The 22,534-nt window shown below is 40.9% G+C and overlaps 1 protein-coding gene and 1 long non-coding RNA gene across 4 annotated transcripts in view; both read right to left on the bottom strand.

Annotated features, from left to right (window-relative positions):
• The window catches only part of PDE10A (phosphodiesterase 10A), a 341,642-nt gene that overhangs the window by 210,937 nt on the left and 108,171 nt on the right, over positions 1–22,534 (bottom strand). The window lies entirely within an intron of this gene.
• Positions 1–22,534, bottom strand: part of LOC140683514 (uncharacterized) — a 110,447-nt gene that overhangs the window by 8,613 nt on the left and 79,300 nt on the right. The window contains exon 2 of one of the 2 annotated variants that reach the window (XR_012054701.1): positions 4,880–22,534. This exon is cut by the window's right edge and continues 18,851 nt beyond it. This is a non-coding gene — a long non-coding RNA (uncharacterized lncRNA). Of the gene's footprint in view, positions 1–1,541 lie in introns of those variants that run through there. The other variant, XR_012054700.1, reaches the window with a different exon arrangement.

The following is a 22,534-nucleotide window of genomic DNA, read 5'->3' as shown; positions in this document are numbered from 1 at the left end:
AGAATTCCTTGTTTGCAGGCTTGCTTAGCAACCTTTTTCTGGCAGGGATCAACTACACAGCACCATGCTCTGCAGTGAAGTTTCTCCAGTTGCCCCTGTTTAGCACAGGGTTTTCCCACACCAGGTATTTTTTGTGCCTGGGGCATGCATGGAGAAGGCAGTGTAAAGAAGATATTGTCCATGCTTTACAACAGAAGAGACATAAAGCTGGTGTTGTGGTATTCAACAAATTCACCCTAAAATCTCTTCCTAATGGCTTTAAGAGGCTGCAAATCCATAGAAGGAGAGGAGGAGCCCTAGAGGACAAAGCAGGTGAGAGCACTGGAGCTGAAAGCACTGTTATACACTAGCAACTGTCCACAGAAGGGTGGAGAAAAATGGCTGGCATGCTAAAACCCTCCATGTTGGCCTGGCAATCACACAGTCAATCACTTTTTTTATCACAGAGTATAAAAGTAGTGTAGTTGGCCCAGGAAATCATCCACAGAGCATAAAGATAAACCACCAATACTAGCCAGCAACACAAGATGATGAACAGAGTTCAGCCTAAATGAAAAACAGAGTGCAGCTCCACAATCTTCTGTAATTCTTGAGGAAGGCACATAAGAATTTTAAAGGTAATTTAGGGGGGATTAATATTATTTTTAGTAATTTTCATTTAAAAAACCCTGGAGTTAAAAATTAGGTGAGAGAGCTCAAACCAACTCTGTAGTCTTACCACAGTGTATGTTAAATATACAATTAAAAAATCCAGCTAGTTCATTACCCCTAATAGCATCTGTGAGTTTCTAAAACTGACATTTCTGTCGACATCTGAATTGGTCACTGGAGGTGGTAAATAAGATGATTTGCCACAGATGTGAGGAACCAAATCCCAGAGCAGTGCAGAGAACAAATGAGAGCTCTGTTTGAGCCACAGCAGAGCCTTCTTTCCTCCCTGTTTGAGGCCAAACGCACACACAAACAGCTGCAATAAAGCCATCGCATCAGTTACGGCCCTACCACCGCTGGGGAACTGCACAAAGTTGCATTTACTTGTTAAAAATGATTGATTTTAGCTGCCCTCCATATCCACGCTCCACACAATTCCCCTGCACGCTATACCATCTGCTTAATTCTCCCAGGTTGGCTGTGGCATACCGTGACATCCAAAAATCAATCAAAAATCACTCGATACATCAGCAACCATGGAAGAGCGGCTGCACGTCTGATCTCACCACTTGTTTTGCAGAGTGCTTTTGCTGCCTGCCCAGCTAGTGTGGAGACAGTATGTTTCTCCCCTTTCCAACAATGTGATCTTATCTCAGGCAGCTGGCCTGCACTCTGCACTTTCATTTTTATTGTGTGGGTTCTCAAACCCTGATGCAAATAGTCTGCTGAACATCCTCCCTCCACGGCATGTAGAGGCTTTTTTTTCCCTCTTCAGCCTCCTTCCACGCGGCGCGCTTCAGCGTCAGGCTGGCTCCGGCCAGCTCCCATTGTTCACATTGTTATTTTCATGTCAAGGGCGTGAGAGGAATTTTTTTTTTTTTTTTTCTGCCAGAACAACCATTTAAAGCTTAGGCCTTGAAAATACACTTACACTTGCAGGAAAACAGTGACTGGATTCTCTGCAAGGCCAAAGGTGAGGGACAGAGCCACGTAGTTAAAAAAAATGAATGTTGATACAAATGAAAAACTGAACCTATGAAGGAAGCCATTTTCAGAAGAAAACTAAAACACCAAAAGTTTAATTTGTTCTGCAGTGGCCTACATAGAAGGTGAACTGCCACAGCAGATTAGAAGAGTGGTCCACTGGGGCTGTTGTGCCAGCACCACTGTAGCTATCTCTAAAAGCGTGAGAGAAATGATGCGTGTGACCTGGAGTGACAAAAGGGAAAGAGGTAAGTAGCCAGCTAATCGTGCAAGGCTGTGCATCAGGTCCTTCCCCACATCTGCTTTGGAGCAATACCATCACTTATTGCTTCAGGTACTATGATACAAATGCTGCATTGTGCTGCAAAATTGCCAGTCTTTCAATGGTGAGTGCACAGCATCTATTTCATGTGCCTCTACCTCTTGCAACTGCAGGCTGCAGCAGCTGACAAGGTGTAGGGGAAAGGAAGTATATCCTTTGATCAGCTCTAATTTACTATACTAACTTTACATTAAGGAGTGTAAAGGGGCTTCATTCAAGAAGAAAAACAGGAAGGAAATGAAAATATTTTACTATTCCCTTCACAGGTTTTGGGATTTTAAAAATATATTTAGATATGATTTCCTTCACAGTTCAGAAAGCCTCAGGCCGGTCTCTTGTAACCTTGCTTTAAAATCTCTTACACACTGATCCTGCCTCCTCCTGTGACCACTTTTATCACATCTTTTTCTGACTGCTGCCACTGAAGAGATGGCAACCTTTCACATGATATTCCTGCCTGCCCTCAATTCTATGCCATGTAGGTTTACACATTCTAGTTGAATTTTAATCCCCTCTTTAATATAACTGAGTATTCTAGCAACTCCAGTGGCTATTATGGTGTCCCTAAAAACCCCCACCAAGTTACTCACAAGCAATTGTGTGTTTGAAAGAAGGAAACCTATGAGAATTCATGGAAATCCCTCTACATTGGTAGGGTTTTCAGCTAATATGGAATCTCCTACTTCTCTCTGTACCGCCACTGCTCTTCATGCTCAGAGAACCAGTTCCCAATTTACTTTCTATTCCCTCTTAGAAATCCTTAAAATCTTTACAATTGTCTTGGTTCAGTAGCAGCTTCTCTTAATTATGAGTTCCCTCCTAACTTCTGCCTGCTTTTAGTTGCTGCCGGTCATCATTTGTTTATTCTGTGGCTTCAGAGCCTGCCCCTTGTTTGGAATAGCAGATACCTGCACTTCCAAATCTTACCTTATCAGTTCCTTGCCTAGTAGCTCTTTAATTGGTTTCAAAGTTTTCATCAGAGTTACACTAAAAAGATCTTGAAAGATAGAGGCACTTGGCCAGGAACTGGTTCTTCAGAACTCTACACTGGTCTCTCATCTCTCTAATTATGTCTAAGTGACTCAGCAAGCAGTCAATGAGAGGCACTACAACAACAACAACTTCCCCTAATCACAAACAGGTAGTTATAACTGGCTAAAATACAACATTTATTCATAAAGCTGTCTGGTCCTTTAAAGAAACCAACAAGTCAATTTCTTACTCACTTAGGATATCATCTTCCATCTGAAGAAGCATGCTGAGACCCCTCTGGACTTCCCTAGGATTAAGGTAAAGCCCATAATTCATTATTTTTGTAACTCCACACTATTTGTTCAAAAAGTCTTAGATGTTTACTGGTATCTTTTAGTCCTGGTAATTTTTTGAACTCCAGGTTCCCAGGAGGCTTTAAATTTTCCCCCTTAGATACTCCAGTTTCTGTTAAAGAGACACAGATAAGTAAAAAAATTATTTACAAAAGTCAGGTCTCCTTTCCTGTGTCAAGCAGCTACTGATATGGTACTTAGAATTTTAGCTCATTTTAAGCAACCCCAGGTTTCAATCATGCTCTTCTGCATATTTCTAGCCAGATTCCATCATGTCACTATGAATAGTCATGGAAGGCTAAACTATTGACCTTTCTCACCTCCATTGGCAACACATGCAGCTAAACTTCCAAACTTTCAAACATGCAGCTAAACTTTCATCCCTTTCAAAACCAGAAATGTTTTGCCTGCTCTTCCCTCACCACACCCAGCAAACCTTCCTCTTCCACTCGTGTTGCATACATCCCCACACGTTTTGTGGATGGCAGCCTAGAGAGTTATGGCAATGGCACAAGTGCTAGCAGCAGAAGTCAACACCAGCTCTGACAGGGTACAATGAGTAGATGGGTCCCAGCTGTGCTCACAATGGCCACCTTAGACAAACGATCAGCCTTTATTTCACCCTTCCAAGGTTCAGCCCTTCCAGGCGGGAGGGAAAGGAATACAAGGTACCTCCTCACCAGCTTGGGAAGCTAAGTTTGGCATGACTGCTGGGTAATTCAGATGTGAGGCAGACAAAAACCACTTCTTCCTCAGAGGAGCTACCCACCATCAGCGTGCAGTCACTACTATTGCTACATTCATGTCTCTCAGGGAAGCTTCTCTGGCAATCTTGTCCTCTCACCCCACAAAGAGCATATAGAAATTATGGCGTTTGCTCCCAGAAAGGTAAAGGAGTTAACACGTGTGCACAAGTGCATACAGGAGTCCAGTGTGGAGCTACAAATGCTCTCTCCTAAAACCTTCCCTCGTGCTGGGGAGAGGATGACCAAGAGACTGACTATCGGAGAGGAGCAGTAGATCTTGGCAAAGTGCTTTGCTACTGGCCTGTTATTAAAAATAAGACCAGCAAAATGATATAGGAAATTGAATTCCCCCAAATTTTGAAGAATTTATCTGATGTGGGAAAAGATCAGGTCATCTCCCTTAAGTAAGTATGTGCAACACAGCCTTTGAGTGAGACGTACTGAGGAACTAAGGAGGCACCTCACTTTAAACAAAGACTATAACCACATAGTTTGTTCATTAGCCTTCTAAGCACTAATACTTTTGTCTTGGGCTTTGATTATTAAACAGTTGCTTTATTTTACTGCTAGGCTTGCCCAGCTCTGTGGTACAAGATGAATTATATTAGGTAAACAATAATGGAAGAAGATGGCTACAATGCTGAATAATATGCAAACCAGAAGAATGCTGCAGGATTTTGGGGGGCAGGAATATGCAAGGGTAAGTGGAGCAGGATGCTTACCCTCTGCTGTAAGAATAAAAATCCAATCCAAGCTGTGACTCTTCTCCACATCTTTTCAAAGCAGCTTTTGGGGTACAAACACAGAGCTCACAAGGAACATTTCTATACCTCTTCCTTCACAGCACTTACCACAGCACTGGCAGAAGCAAGCCAGGACATCAGTTCACTTCGAAACCTTGAAGAGGAATAGATACATTTTGGTAGGCATCAAACAAGCTGTCCTTCATGCACTTTGTCTAGATGACACACTTCTCTGACAGAAGAATGCCAGGAACACCAGCTCTTCCCCATACCCTGAACATGTCCAGAGGAGGTGCAGGATTCTCCCACTCTACTCTGTTTTAATAAACTTTGTTGCTATTTTTAGCCTTATGCTCTTTTTTGCTCATAAAATTCAGTTATGGCCACTACTGAAGTGTTAGTAATTACTTAACAGTAATTAGCCATGCTAGCAATGGGTATAGATGCCCAAAAAGTACTCTCATTTTCTTCCTTTTGGACATTTTGAACACTCACTGAGCAAGAGTTATTTCTCAATAAAGCTGGAGCTAATCTTTCCTGCACTTTAACTTATCCCTGAATTTTGAGCATGCAATTGATAAAATTGGAGGGAAAAAACACCAAAAGAAAACAAAGAGAAAAATGGCTGAAAGGAATAAAAATAAACAGAAAAGAGCACTGGATTACGTTTTCAAAACTGCTACTAAATACTCTTTGCATTTGTCAGCCATCTAAAATAACTTGGGCTAAAAAAATTGCATTCCTTTTATTCCACTGAGAAATTGTGCCCTTGACTACTTTCTTATGCATTTGTTTGGGATTTTTTTTTTTTGGTGAGGATTACATGAAGAATTAGACAAATTTATGAACTACCCAGAGAACACAATCAATACTCACCAGCAATATAAAGAATACATGCAGTTAATCCGATACCTTCACAGCAGATCTATTCCTGTGTAACTAGTTCTTGGGAGACCTAATTGGCAAGGGTTCCATAATGAGCTAGAAAGAGAAAAAACTGAGGATAGAGTGGGGAGCACCACCTCATACTTTAGAGGCAACCATTCTATATCCTTGGAGAACTGGGTTTATGATTCTCAAAAACATAAGAGGGGAGAATGTTAAGAAAGTAAAGAATGCGAGTGGACCTGTCCTGACAGATTAGTCATTTCCCATGGGAAGCCAACAGACTCCCTGCAGAGGATTTGTGATTTCTCCCTGTCCCCTCAGGTAACACAGTGGTACCAGAGGCACAGTCATTTCTCTCACTAATTTTCTTCTGCTTTGATACAGACTTGCATTCTCAAGCTCTGTGTTATATTAGCTGCAGAGGACAAAGCCTGTTTTGTACCAAATAATGACTTGATTTGAAAGGGTTAAGTTTAACAGATGCCAATATAATTCTTTAAAATCACATCCAATCCTTAATTACTGGTAACAAAGACTATTTGCAGCACACAGAGTTGCCGGGAATACTCTTCTGCTTCAGTGTTGCTGGCAAAGAAAAGGCTTGTCGACAAATGCTCATTTTTCTGTGGCACACTTTGCACACCCTGCTTTGGCTGATGCTGCCAAGGTGGTAATACTGAGAGGGGGACACAAAATGCCTAAAGGTAGCACAGAAGGCTACCTAATCTAACTATAAAAATCTAACTATTCTGGCTATTTTTATAGCCAGAATAACCACCTCCAGACACTCCAGCCCCATGGCACTATGGGCTCAGGAAGGCATCTAAGCAAACTGCTTAGTCCCACCTTTCACTGACTGCTGGTTAAGAGGGAGCTATGGAAATGGAGGGAGAAGGGTGAAGAAATGAGGGGAGGCATAATAAGGTAGGCAGACCAGGTGGTGGGGGCTGTTTGGAAGTATCCAATTGAGCAGTCCTGCCCTTGATTCTTGATTCAGACCTGTACCACACTCATCAAACTTGCTATGCTATCACGAGGAGCAAAGGGAGGCAGCTGACTTCTCTGACTAGCAGGGCAACACTCAGGATGGGCAGAGCAAGTGTGCCACAGCAACAATGCCGATCCAAGGCACCTTTCTGGCAAGCCCCTGTCTTCTGTGCCCCTACTACGTACAGGGGCAGCTGGCCACTGAATACCTTATCATTCTCATCTTCCCTTATTCTTTCGGCTGAAATGAGACATCTTACACAAACAGCAACAGGAAATGCTGGGCAACATAGTCTCCACACAGAATAAAGCAGCAAGAGAATAAAACCAAAACAACAACAACAACAAATCCCAATAAAAAATAAATCAATAGTTTGGCAGCATTCATTCCTTACAAAAATTTCCTCTCACTGAGGAAGTTTCCTGAGAAATACAGAAGCCAGCACCTTTCATTTGTCATCACCACTGTCCTTCAGTCCTGGTGCCACATACCCCAGCCCATACACACAGACACTTCTTTTTGGAACAATGTAATGCCTTGCTCCCAAGAGGCCACCCTATAGTTGGAGCATTTGGAAATGAGCATTAGTCACCTCTTTTTCCCCTGGACAATACTGTGTCCTCTTACATGCTTTTTTTTGCCCTTCCTTGCTCATAATCCTCATGGCCTTCACTTCCCCCCCCCCACCCCCAGCTCACCAAAGAGCACCCCTGCCCCACATGAAGGCCTCCTGTGTCCCATTACTGCTCACAGGAACCTCCTAATCCTCTGTACTCAGTTTTGAGACCATTACAGAGGCAATGCAGATTGAGACCTCCCAAGACATCAGACTAAACACATCCTGTGACTTTCAGCTAACCTTCCACTGAGCAGCACTGTAATACTCACTTACAGACACTGTAAGTGCAGAAGCACTTTTTAATAGCAATAAAAATAATGTTCCTTTCACTCCACTGAAAACATGGAAGATTTCCAGAAGCAAGTCAGGCAGTCAGCCTCCCCTCAACACCCACACCTGCAGGCGTGCGTAGGGAAGAAGTTCACTTTCTGACATGGAAACCTGTCATTCCTCCAACCTCTCTCTCTTCTCTGATGCCCACATACACACTCTTACACTTTTTTCCTGGATACCTTCCCTCCCTCAGAGATTGGCTGAACCCCTCCAAGCAGATGACAGGCCTCTCTATTCAAGGTGCAGCTCAAAAAGTAAAAAGAGCATCTTTTTATAAGGCCACAGTAACATACTATGGTCTGGCTCAGTGAAAGAACATATCTGTCACCCTCTCCACACCATCATAGATTAATTTAAAGTGATAAAATTATTCATTCAGACTTGACTACCTCCTCTGATGAAGACTGCGTTGGCCAATTATTTCAAGGAATGCCACATTACAAATGGGAACTCATTCATTGAGTTGTTTTATAGGCCAGTGTTCATCAATTTTGCATAGGCTGCTTTGTTTTTAGAGCTAATTTCTAATCCTAACTCACATCACAGACACACATCTCTGCTTGGATTAATTAAGATCTCAGAGAGAACTTTCTACTCCATTACCCTCCGTTACTGATTTATAAAAGGGGCCATGAAGCAGTGTTCTTAATGACAATGAAGAGGCTATTTTATCCCTCAATTCTGTTCCTGTGCTTAAAATGCAGAGAGACATAGATATTTCAGGGAATAGGGAGAAAATCTTTACTAGTTGCATGGAATCCTTCATTGGCAGATGCCTCTCCATAATTTTCCTCTCCATAACAATAATTTTGTTTAGTGATCCTTCACCCTATCAAACAGTGACTGATAAGAAGACAGAGACTATCACCACCCAACACTAAGAGGACAGCAGGAACTCATTTTTAACACTAATGATGTGAAACAGATCAACAGGACCTCAAAAGCAGTAATGGTCAAAGGAAACTAAGGCCAGTACCAACACATGGAGACAGGATGACTAGGCAATTCCTGAGCAAGGACAAGATGAGTGTGGAAAGCACTGAGGAAAGACAATAGGCTAAGTGAGCTCTCCTGCAGGCACTGAGATGCTCAGCCTCCTCAGATGAGAGAAACCACCTAGGTTTATTTTATACAACCAAAGTAAAACTGTCCATATCAGCAGTAAGCCACAGACCAAAAACTTCAACAAGGTGGGTAGTGTAATATCAAGGATTTGCCCCTAGGAAGCCCCCCACTGTTTGATTAGACAGAAATCCAGCTCCCTGCAGAGGAAAACACCAAAGGGAAGATGGAAAAGCCGAGTTACAGCAACAGGAGTGGATTACTGAAGTGGTCAAAACAGGCACAGTTCTGGCTCTCAGGACTTTGACTTTATTTGAGCGATAATCCAAAACAATTTTATTCCCACTATGAATTTGCCATAAACAGGAAGCAGCAGTGACATTGCTAAAAATGACAGCTTCACAGCACTGCAGAGGGGAATTTCAGGATGTTCCTCTAACAGGCAGTCACTGCTCTGCAAATGCAGGAGAGCTGCAGACCTTGAGAGGACAGCCTGTATTTCCATGGGATGAGACCTTGGTAAAGAGATACACTTTTTTCCCAGTGTGTCCTTCATTGCCTGCTTCTCTGCACCTCCAAGCATCCGCCCACAGCTACTTTCACTTAGAAAGTTAGACTATCAAAAATTGTTATCTTATTTTTAAATGGTTTACCTAATCTCACCCAACGCCAACCCCAATTTTAACTAAGTTGTTTTTGTAAAGCTCAGTGCAATTAGCAAATTAGAATTTGTAAAGCTCAATGCAATTAGAAGTGTTTGTCTCTGACCTATCTACTCACAAAATACACTGTCAAAAGCAGGTCTGCTTCCTTCCAAAAACAGCAAGCTAGGTGGGTAGCCCACAGAACCTACTGGAGAATTTACCTGGACTTATCTCTGTAGCATCAAGGCACCTCTCTCTGCATTTTATACAAATTGGGTAGAAATATAAACCAGAATTGATTTCCCATATATCACACAAAAAATTTAACAGAACAGATAAGCCCTGACTCCTTCAGAACCTGTAAGTGACATCAAAGAGGTGAATGGGCCATGTAGGTAGTTGTGTGCACCATCAGGCATATCGAAATGATATCCCACTTGCTAGTTTGTACAAGCCTGCTAAAAAGGATCTTAATTTCAGAGTGCAAACTGATATTTGGCATTTTTGAGAGATTTTAACAAGAGATTGTGTACCATGACTCAGTTAATGTCCTTGTTTTCAGTCTCAGCAATAAGAGTTTTTATGATTTTTGGATTAAATACTTTTCATGTACAGAGAAAATTATTCTGTTCTGCTACATTTTTTCCATATTTTTTATTTCTTTATACCAGCCTTATTTTGGTAAGTCATACTAAGGGAGGTACAAACTGAAGCATACAGCATTTACATTAGTAGCTATAAAACAAGAAAGATATAATACATGTTGTCTAGCATTTCTCCACCAAACTGAAGGTCAGTTTTACTCTCGCTGAAGCCCTAATCCCATCTGAATTCTTCGAAAGACAGGCAGAGTTGTTCTGTCTTGTACCACACTGAAGACATACAACTAATTTTATAAACAAATTATTTTGCAATTAAGATGAGTTTGACAGATACAAATGGAATCACACTAATTTTGTCTGATTGGGTCAAAATAGCATTCCATCTTGGCCACTAAAAGAAAATAAAAGGAGAACCTGCTTTCATTTTACAGAGTAATGCCTGAAGGCCAGATTTCCTTCCTACCAGTGCCAAGATGCAGAGCTCTGATTCTGTAGGTGTTCAGAGCCAGACAGGACCTTGCCCTCAGACACAGCTAATGAGAGCACCAGTCTGCTACAGGGCTGACAAAAGATGATGACCTTTATTCTGTAGGACTCTTTCACTGACACTGATGGCTGTGACTTCTTCAGCTGAGTAAAGATAACAAATATATGTACTTGTAGAATACTGCTGGCATTCATTTGCCCCCATACACTATTACTTCCTATCTACCCCATGTCCCCGCATCTTAGCCAGAACCTCACAGTTCCCAACAGCCAGGTCTTTCATCTGTGGCTAAGATCAGTAACTTGTAAGAAAGCTGTTGAGTAAGCAGGGGTTTCACAGCATGGAATACCTGCAGGAAGTACCTACAATATAAATATGCACACCCATGCTAACAGGTGAATCAGCTCACACCCCATGAATCTTATACAACCTGTAAGAAGCATCACACAGCAAGCACTGAACTACCTAATCTGTGCATGGAAGTCTTTTTCTATTTTTGCCTGGGAAATATGAGGTGAGAGCTGATTCTGCATCACTGCCTCAAGCCTTTCCAGGACAGGAAAGGCAAAACCAGAACAACACATTGGAGAAACCACTTAAAGGGATCAGACACAGCAGCTCAGGGACAGATCTATGAGCCAAACAGCAAGTCAGACCCCACCCTGTCTATAGATTTCCAGAGACCTAAGGACTGCCCATCTCCCTGGGCACAATAATCCCACGGAGAGAACTGCATCTACCTTTTCCAGATTCACTATAATGATGGCAATTTCTCACATATACTCTGCCATGATAGCTCAAAAAGCCAAGCAGCAGAGCAAGCAGAGCTGAAAACACCCTTCCTGGCTTTATTACTACATTGTAAACAATCACCTTTGCTTCCATTATATTCCTACCCAAACACTCAGAATTTCTTTTCATTGTTTTAAGAGGAGAACTGTACATGCTCTATTTTCCATTAAGCTCTTTACATATGTATTTTCCAGACATTTCTGATGATCACCATTCAGATCTTCCCTCCCAAATACAAGGTGATCATAAAAAAAAATAAAATGCCATTTACTCTCTCCACATTTACCACATTTCTAAAGCGGACAGTTTTTTCTTCAGGATTGATTGGGGTTGAGAGGGGTAGGGAAGTTATTTGTTTGTTTTAAAATTATAACAGGCAGACTCGGAGAACAGAGAATGAAATCTCAGAGGGCTCCAGCAGTCTTTAAAAAATTCCCCAGAAGCAGTTTAATAGCTCTGAAGGTTGATTCGTGCAATAAATGATGCACCTCTTGATAGGTATAAGGCATATAATTTTTACTGACACAGCAAGAGCTCAGTCTACATGTATGTATTTCTCATGCATAGTCACAGCCTACAATACAACTTAAAGCTGAGACAAACTGCAAAAAGGCTTTTTCATTCTCTAACATGAAACATATGTTAAGAGTTCTCTTTACAAATTTCAGCATAAACTTGGAGGACATTGATTTAGATACCAACATGAATTACGACATGAATTGAAGAAGGTATCTCTATTTGAATCTTTAAAACTTGTGCTTTAAGTGGCTGCATCCCAGAAAAGACAAAATGGGTAGCAGAGTCTAAATTCTAAGGCCAAAAGCTTAAAAGTATTTAGTAATTTTAGATGCTCCCTCTCAGATGCTTTGGGTCTGCCAAAACTGCAACAAAATAAAAGCTCACAAATTTGTAAATGTCAAACTCTCTCCAAATTCTGATGCAAAAGCTTAGGTCTCTAGCCCTATATTTGGTTATATTCAAGTTTAAATACCGACAGTTTCAGCACATAGTAATAATCCGTACTCCTTCGTGAGATCCCGATTCCAGCAGTCAATATAGTTAAGCACTTTAACATACACAGAGTGATGACGTAGGTTTCATTTCAGCTGTATTTGCTCCCTATCTCTGAAAATCATACTATTTCTATTTAGGAGTCCTGACACAGAATTAAGTGTAGCATGATATTTAAGAGCCATACAAGTCTTGCTGCCCAGGGGTCTCAGTATTTTGTCAGAGTAATGAAATATCACAATCCTTCCACAGGTAAGAAAACTTAAAGTGAGAAAGACATTTTATACCAATGGAGATGGTCTTCAAAAAATAGTGCTGCTTTAAATGGGAAATTTGCAGACTGCAGTATTACAGCCTTCTACAAAGATAACATATTAAAGACCCTGCAATAGCCAAACATGTCACTGAAGTTAGGCAAGAAATTAACCAGATACTTAGCAGAAGCAAGGCTTTCTTGAGAAACTAAAAAAAGTTACAATTTCATAGCAAGAGATATGAATGCTATTAACTAAAAGCAAAAAACCCAAAGGTTAAACAATTAGCCTTCTGACAAATAGTTCTAACACAGAATTTCCATAACAGAAAACATGTGGCTCAAAGAAGTTATGCACCACTTAAGCGACTCATTTGGGAAATTTAATCCTTTGACACTATTGGTGTGTAACACTAATCTCCTTAGTGTCTGAATTTTAGTAAGTCCTGTGTACCACCAAGGATTCTGACTTAAGAATCTAAGGACAAAAAGTTACACTGGGGACTCCCCAGAGGTGAGCGTTCTTCACCTCCAAGCAAGAACCCCTGAGATAGTCACGATTCAGAGAACAAATTTCCATTGCTGCATACAAAATAGCAGTCAAGGCAATATCTGTTTCAGATCTTACTTAAAGTTATGCTGAAACAGCCAAATACCAGCTCACTTACGTAGCTTGCTGACTTGTTTTCTGCCTTTCCACATTTCCAGCTGAATGTGAAGATGTACTTTTCCCAATTCCTCTGCTGCTTCATCTTCTGCATAAAGGTAATGCTGGACAGCGAATCACAGAAGCTGCATCCTTCTTCTTCTCAGACTCCAGGCCAAGGTTCTGTTTACACGTTGATAAAAATCCTCTTGATAGGTATAATTTGTAATATTAAATGAACAGAAGGCTGCCATCCTTGCAAACCATAAAACTAACTAACAGAACTTGTTGAGAGAATCAAGGTTTACCAAACATGGCTTCCATAAGAAGCCAATAACTTCTTATAAGTTGCTTATTTTGGCTTTGGAAAGCAAAACCATGAATTTGAAAGTGGCATATTGTCAACAGGTTTCTGTTTCTTTTTGTTTTCTTGCTGTTTTGGTTTACAAAGAAATATTTGTCAGGGGAAAGCTGCACTTTTGGTGTGAAATAGGTACCCAAGAGCCTGCAGACTACACAGGGTAGGGAAATACTTGTCTAACTTTTAACTCTGTAGAGTGAGAGATTAATGGCTGGTTCTTGCTTCTGTCAACTTTATTTCCTGCAGCATCACCAAGTCAGTGCAGGGAGCTCTCATTCTTCATGGCTCCAAACAGCTCAGAAAAGGAGCAAATTTTTGCAGCAGGAGGCATCTCCCCACACTAAACAACATACTCAGTTGTTAACTGGACTATTTAAATCCAAACCTTAGGGACCTCAGCAGACATGAATATCCATGTTAAGAAATATTAATATAAGATCTCTTGTTCTACACAGGTGAACAATTTATTAGAGAGAATGGAACAAACTAGACATAATGCCTTAATTGCATTTTTTCCACACAGGTCTCCACCCTTCACGCTAAATCTAGCCCTGACAGCTAACTAAATGCTTCTGCTCCCAACACAGGTAAGTAGGTTGGTTGGTGGCTCTCTGGCTTATTTATAAAGACTGTGTTTAAAAGTCTTTATAAATAATGCCAATATTTCACATAATTGTTTTTTCAACCCGGCCAGGTTTCTGTGCACTCTAATTGTTCTATATCAATGTGGTAAACACTTCCTGCAGACAATTTGTTAGGAAGTTTGGATTTTATATAACCCAGGAAATGAAGTCACCAGACCTGTGGGCTGCCTGGAGTGATTCAGCCCCCTGGTTCCTTCAATAAGCAGGCACTTGAGACACAAAAATCCAGAGGCAATGACAAACTAGTGGAAAGAAACAGGGTGTATACCAGTTTCTCCATACACTCTATTCATACTTAAAAATTCAGAAAGTTACAAAGAACTTCCACAGAGTTTCAGCCATTTATTTTTATCCCTAGTGCCAAAATTATAAATAAATTCTGATCCCTCTTCTCCTCTTGTCTTCATTGCATTGGGGAACAGAACGGGACACGATGTGTAGGAGGGGATTGAAGTTTCTTTCTGTATCTTTTCACTAAGGAAGCAGTACTTTTTCTTCTTCACTTTGTATTTCTATTGGTTACAAAATACATGTGTCACTTTTTATTAACTTCCTTGGTTTTGCATCATCAATCACTTATCAGTGCTCTGGAAAAATACTGTATAGCTGCAGCTAATGCAGCATTCCCTGAAATGGCCTATGGGTTCTAAAAAGTTCATAGCTTTTATTTCAAAATTAACTTGGATTGGGAGCTTTCTGCTGGTTTTAATTGTTTCAGAAAGCCTGTGAGAAAACTCAGGAAAACCTAATATCTAGACAGTGGAACAGGCAGCCCAGAGAAGTTGTGGACTCCCTATCCCTGGAAGAGTTCAAGGCCAGGTTGGACGGTGCTTGAGCAACCTGGTCTAGTGGAAGGTGTCATTGCCCACGGAAGGGGAGTTGGAATGGGATATTCTGTACAGTCCCTTCCAACCCAAACCATTCTATGATGTAATTTTCCTCCTTTAAAGTTATTTTACCCATCTTTTTGAAATGTACAATTTGTCTCCTTTACCGTGAGTGGCTCTCCTGAGCCATGCTCTTCAACATGCATGGAAATTTTTGTCTAGTCATCACCACCATACAGCTGTGGTGTGTGACCTCAATGCAGCCCCACTGAAGTCCTCTAACTATGCAAGAGGAACCAAAATATTAGCTAAGCAGAAAAACATTTCCTTCCAATGGTCATAACAAATGCCATTGCAAACAAGAAGGAGAAAGAGAGACAAAAGAGAAAATGTAAAAAGACTAAAGGAATTCCACACTGCAGACAAAGAAATAATCCTTGGCTGCATAATACCTTGAAAAATATTCCCCATTTAATAAAGGTTTAAATCAGGAAATTTGTTCAATCCATATATGTTCAAGTGGTAAGATCAAACCACAAAAATCATCTTCTTCTCAACTGACTGGCTTTAGGGACAGTTGCTGGAACCTGAAGACTTTTGCATGTCTAAGCTTTCTACAGAAGAGGGATTACTCTGCAAATCACTGTCAGTTCCTCTTCTTATATGATCCTTACTGTTGATGTGGGTGGGCACACTTAGGTATCTTCTCCTCTATCCTTCCAACAGATAGGCAGAGGGTTGAATTGGTACAGCTCCTACCAGCAGCCATCCTGTTACTGCTGTTATGCCCTTCTCCCACAAGTACACCACAACTGCAAATCTGCGTCTGCTGCTGGCATGCGGGGCTTAACAGTGTTACCTTCCCCTCACACTGCTGCAAATACCATCAGCTGTTGGCACAAGGCAGTATCTACCTGTGAACTCTGACTCCAAATTCTGCAAAATGTAGCCATCTCTGGCACATATCTTTTTTGGCAGGGGCCACAGAAAAGTCTGAGTTGGAGAGGAGAAGGGGAGAAATCTGAATGATTATACAGGGGCTAAACAACTGGAGTGGTAGCAAGCAGACAAGAAAAGATAGGGAAAGAGTCAAGTCTCCCTTTGTGCAACTGAATACTGATGGCTGAGATCAGTCTTTGTGCTATCCCTGCTTCAATATTGCATATGAAGGGAATGAGTAGAAGAAAAGAATTTATGTCTTTCTTGAAAAATACCAGTAAAAGCAAAGAGCAGAAAAAAACAAGCCTACCATGTGTGGAGATAGAAAACAGTGAAAGATACAGCACCAACAGTTTCAGGGGAATAAGGAAAACAAAAGGATTTTGTCTCCCCCATTACAGAATACAATAATGTACCATTAGGTACCATTCAGATGTGTTTACCCTACTTTGATTAAATGCATATAGCCACTTACTTTTTACAGTCTTTGATAATTCAAAACCATTATGCATACTGCAGAATTTACTTTAATTTGTTCACTTTTGCTCTCGCTGACATTTTTCTCTTCAGAGGTCACTTCATCCTGGAGCCAATGACAAAATTCATCTTCAAAAGATGAGTGGAAATAAAATTTGAATTTAAAAGTAAAATAAAAACTTCTGCGGTTGGACCATCCTGCATCCAACCTGTCCTACTGAGTTTAATAGGAATACCACTGTAAATTAGGCAAGCCTGATTTACACTTCCATTACTCTCAATACTGGCATTTATTAATTCCCAAGCATAACAACAATTTTGCTAAATGTTTTTACATATTATGCATGCACTCACACTGCTAAGTTCTTCACAGTTGGAAAAGAGATTCAGAGCTTCAAATAGGTAAGAGAGGCAACAGTCATAAGAAAATCCCAAGGGAAAAACAAAAGGACTTAATAGCAGGCTATTATTAAACTCTATTTGATATATTAAAAAATCACAAAGAAGCCTGTCAAAAAAATTACCATGATCAAATAAATTGCAAGGGAAAGCTGCCAATCATGTCTTGCGAACTGGTATGGCAGAGACATGAAGGGAAATAAAATGCCCGGAGGCCAACGCAAAATCAGGTTTGCCCTGCCAAACACACTCCTATCATGCTTGTGCCCCCCCGCCTTCATCCAGCCTGCACCAGCTGCCCCCTTGGCACCTCGTCCTTCACTCCTGCCTGGCCATGCAGCAGCTAAAGGTGCTGCAGAGGCTCAGCATTGGGGCTGGGAGCCCCACTCCCACTTCATTCCACCTCCTCCCCAGCAAAACTGTTCTTCTCCTCAGCTCCTTGTTATCTCCTGCCTACGCACACGCTGTATTCATATGTACTTTGCCACTTTGCGAAGTGCTCTTGGGATTACTTAGGTACTGCACCAACCCAAAGTTGCTCCATTTTACAGCACTGGCTTCATAAAACTCAACCTCACATTGCAGAGAGCTGCCAGAGAGATTAACTTCAAAATGTTCCCTTTAAAGTGCACAGTGTCAAAACTCTGTGCAGTGGATCACAATCAGTGCTTCTTCAATGCAAAAGCCATTCCTCCTTCAAGAGCCTGGGCTGGTGAGGCACCTAATGTGTAGCCACAGAAGAAGAGGCTGGACATGAAGCATCGTCTCTGTGTTTTTCTCCCAGTTGTACCAGCACTGCCCAGGTGTAGCTGTATAATCTGAGCTGCTCTTTCTGCAATTCTCTATAGATGCATTTCCCAGGGATAAGTTGACTTTGGGTTTAAAACAGCAGCAGTATCACAGCACACTGGTGTAACAGTATAGCAGGGCAAAGTTTGAAGAAAGAATCAATACCAGGTAAACTGACAAAGCTGGAGAAAAAAGAAAAGCACCTGGGCACTAGGGGTCTTTTTCAGATTTTAGGAAGCTAAAGGTTTCACCAGGGGAATTTGAGAGCTAAAACACATTTTTTTATCTTCAGTTTGTGATACCATCTTAATCTCAAGTAATTTGTTCCTCTTCATTGCATGTACTAGACTTTTCATTTGCTTCCTTTCTTCCCAAGCTGCATTTGGCAAGCTAAACATCTGAAATCCATCAAATTCCAGTCAAGAAAATGCAGCCAGAAGCCCAGGTGGCTTCAGAGGTGTGTGCTTACACACCTTGGTGTCCCCATGCAGTTCATTAGTTATTACACTTAAACAGAAGTTTAGAAAGCAAAAACATTGCTCAGCTTATATTTCCAGATGCTTCTTGTTTCCTGAGTCCCTCCCTGGTCCCCAAAAAACCCAACAAGCACGGCTTCAGTTTAAAGGGCACCAAGAGCTTCCATTTGGTTGGGGATTTTCCCCCCTTAAACAGTTTAAAACCTTGATAATCTCTAACCTAGCTATCAAATCTAGTATGCTTAAGTGAGAAAACCCACCGACATCAACAGAACTACTCACATTAATAGTTACAGCTTGATTTAACCTTAAGGCTTTAGATGTTTAGATGAGCATTTAGATCAATTCTATGCCTTGGACTGGTCTTGCAGTTTAAAACATTTAAAACAAGAAGCACGTCAAAGGAGGCCACAAAGGCAGCATTGGAGACAGAGCAGAGCTGCTACTACTTTATTTACCATGGTGGTTTTTGGCAGTTCAGGTATACTAATGCCAGGTGAGGCCTTCTGCACCTGCCTTGACAAGCCCTTCTCCAAAGGCAAAAGTCTGACAAACAGCTTGAACGTGGCTCCTGGACCCAAAAGCAACAGGGGACTTACACAGTGAAAGAAAATCTGAATTTCAAAGTCTTTTTTTCTGCAGCACCGTCCTTGAAATTGCAGGGAAATTGTAAATTATTCCCAAACCAAACACTGCAAAGACAATAAATGTTCAGTTATTACACTCTGTGTCAAGGTATAATTATGTAAATGTATTTTACAAATATATAGTAATAAAAGTGCAACAATATCACCCAGGCTGCTCAAAGCAGGCATGAGATGATTCTAGGCAGTACACCTGGGACAATGATGTGGACATCCTTGTGCCAGTACAGGTCAGGTGACAGAGGTACTGCAACTACCTCAAAGAAAGTACAGCAGCATTGGTTCAGTGTTACCTTTGACTGGACCTATCTATCATCACAGAAGTCAGGTCATGAAGCTCTATTTTAACAAGGTCTCACTGAAAGGCATTCTTTTATCCACTTCCTCTTGTTTATTATTCTTTCAAATATCTGATAAGATACTTTTCAACTGTGGCTATTCACTTTCTGTTTGCGTAGGTCTTGGGTTCATCACAAGTTACAAGGTCAGCATTAATCTAAACAATGGTTGGTTATGGGTGATTTTGCCAAGTAGAAAACACTCTAAAGGCTAGATTGTTATCATCAATAGGGCAAGGAACAGGCAGCAGAAACAAGCCCTACTTACACCCATGTAGATTAAGCAGAGCTACTCAGATGCCAGGTCATGGGTGCAGCACATGCACCAGAAGCCACAGCTCCCGCCCAGGGCTTGTTAAGAAGAAAAAGTAGGGAAGGAAGAAAGGAGGAGCTTCTCTCTCTTCTGCTTCAACATGTCAGCATGGCCACTTGGCCAGGCACCTGTGAGGAGCATGGAGGAGCCACCCAAAAAGTGCAGAAAGCTATCTCAAACCTGCAGAGCATATTTAAGGCAAGGAAAGAGCTTGCAAAGTGTGTCTTTTCCAGCTGTGCTCTGTGCTGTCATCCAGCCTACAGCAATATCATTTTTAAGCAAAATACTGACAAGGTGCACTGCAGAAAATTCCAAAACAAAAAATCAAATTCAGTAAAACAAGGGAAATACTAAGTCTTTGTGAAACCTTTTAAACTGATTTCTTTGAGGACTGCTGATTGATAGCTAACACAAAAGAGTAAAGCTCCATTGGCTTGTAATATCAAAATACTTTAACTGTATTTACAGTTTGTCACTTTGAGAGAGCCAAAATCTTCCAAAATATACTCCCTGAATCTGGAATGCATGCAGCTTATCTCTTGGCCTTTATATTCCCTTCTTCAAAATACACCCCTTCCTGCACTCTCACCAATAGTGACTCACACCAACCTAATGAAAAAAATTAAAACCCCAAGAGTAAAAAAAAGAAGGAAGACAACTACTAATCAAACATTGCATATGTAAGCAATTTTATAACCCTGTTTTACAAAAATCTGTTTTCTGTAGGTCTTCTGTCCATGAGGTACTCTGTATTTTTCAGACTGGGACTAGGTACTGTAGCACTAATACCATCTATTGCCATTGACGGAACAAACTGCAAAGTGCTATTTGTTCTCCATGTCTTGTTTGAACTCCAGATTGGCTGATTAACCTTTCCAGAGTAAAAGCTCTTTGCAAAGGGAAGGTAGATCCAAGCCCTGGAAGTAGTCAGCCCAGCCAGAGTGTTAACCCTGACTCAGGAAAACAGCAGCTCAGGAGGGTAAATCTCTATGGTGATGGAATTGCTGGTCTCTCTAAGAATGGTAGCTAGCACTTTTCCAGGGCTCTTATTTTGTGATGAGAGACAGAAATCAATTAAATATTTTCTCTCCTGTGCTAAATATTCACAGTTTGCAAGCTACCTTGCTGCTACCTTAAGCGAGATCTAATTTGGAGGCCTTCAAGGGAACCATTCCTAATTCTTTCATTAAACACCTCTGAGATATCCTGTTCTCTATATTACTTTTACAAACACCTGAAGTAAAAATATTTACATTATGACTTAACTATTCACTCTGATTGTGCAGTAACCTTGGGCTGACAATCCATATTGTGTTTTTTTTAATCCCATTTTGTTCAGCAATTGTTCAATACACAATGGTCTGATGGTCCAGCTGCAGCCAAGAAGCACACCATGAAGCTGAGGAAAAGTGCAGGTACCTAAAAGTTGGTTGTCTGGTCATGGCCATCGTCACGCCACTGCCCACTAGCAAGGCCAGTTATCTAGTCCTTTTTAGTAAGACCAGCTGCCAAAATCTCCAAAGATCAAAAGATCTGCTGTGAATGGCAGGGATGAAGGGAAGTCTTCATGACTTCAGCCACCAGAAGAGTGGCGGTACAGCAGCTGTTGGGTTAAAGCTTTACAATCATGGAAAATTTTTTACATGCTGAGATAAGCCTCCAATGTGGCCAAGGATGAGAACTCACCTCTCAAAACATCAAAGCTGTTGTATCTGGAGTGATTCCTTTGAAATGGTGAACTTTGAAAAGAAAAAGGTGAGGGGCTAATTCAGTCTGTATTACAAGTAGCTTGCTGCTCTTCACTTCTGCAGCTTTATGCATTTTCACATACTTTAGCACACTCACTAAAGCATATTTCCTACAAGGATATTTAATACTGTTTATCAAGAACAAGGTCAATGAGGGAAGCGAGATTAGATATTTGAAAAGATATGTTCCCTTCTGTTGCCATAACAAAGAAAGGTACATTAAATCAACACTGCTAAACTGAATTCAGATTTCAGCAGCCCTCCTTGCTGAAGAAGCACACACACACCCCCTCACCCCACAAAGCCTCTCTCCTGTTACAGGATGGGCTGTGGCACTCAGGCTTACATCACAACTGTACATGGCCTTCCCTTAGCAACCACCTTAACTTTATTGATTCTATAGTTGATTCTTATGGCAACAAGCTCTATTCTGACTGTTTATAAACTTTTAAAAGCTCATCAAGAAAACAGAAATAAAAGCTATTTTTCTGGACTATTTTTGTGTCATGCGGACTCATGGAAGCTATTTGGAGAAAAACAAAACTGCAACAAGAAGGAAAGACAAAACCCAAAAATCCCAAACTGAAAAAGGGAGAGCATGTCTGTGGCTGTGGTGGGGTAAGCTGTATTCTCTTCTCTGCTCTGCCATAAGCTTTCTCAGTGACTTTGAATGCAAACTGGGTCTCCCACTAATATGTGTTTTTTTTGAAAAACTCCCCATCTCTAGTTCTGTGGACTTGACCTTTAAAAATTTACTTTTTATACTGGTGTTTTTTGTTGTTTTGTTTTGTTTTGTTTTTAATCCCAGAATGAGGTCACAAATAAATTAAAAAAGAGTGAAAAGAGAGAGAAACAAATGTAAGCTTAATGTTTTAAAAAAATACAGAATTCGCAGGCAGATAGTTGTAGGATTTCATCATCAGCTGGCAGAGAAATCTCTCCCCCTGCTCTATAACTGGGATGATACCTGAGTTAAAAGTGCACGTCCAGTAGTACTCCAAAAAGCAATGATCTGGCTTTCTTCAGGTCTGTTTCACAGCTCTGACCTGAAGCCCAATAAAAATTACATCAGGGAACTACAAGATCACACATAATATTCCTGTTCCTATCACTCAAAGCTGATATTTCTTTAACAGCGGTGCTTAATTATATCCTGGTCCCACCTACACACACAGAGTCCTTCTTAATCCCACAAGAAACACAACAGCAAGTTTGCAATGTAAGCAAAGAGTAGACTATGTGGTGGCCAATTTCTTGTTCAGAGGTTTTTCTGGGAGGAATTCCAATTCATGTGATGCACAGGACCCCGTCATATCATTAAAAGGAAATATCACTTAGCAATATTTTACATTTTGAGACAAGGAACAGATAACTAAATATCAACTTTTTAAAATAAAACATCAGCATTTCCTCTGCTTTACCTGAGTTACTCAAAGGTAGCTCCTCCTATCCCTTGTGTTTTCATTTAGGATTCTCAGTAAAT

This window comes from Taeniopygia guttata, chromosome 3 (genome assembly GCF_048771995.1).
Source record: "Taeniopygia guttata chromosome 3, bTaeGut7.mat, whole genome shotgun sequence".
Classification (NCBI taxonomy): domain Eukaryota; kingdom Metazoa; phylum Chordata; class Aves; order Passeriformes; family Estrildidae; genus Taeniopygia; species Taeniopygia guttata.
This window is presented reverse-complemented; position numbering and strand designations above follow the sequence as displayed.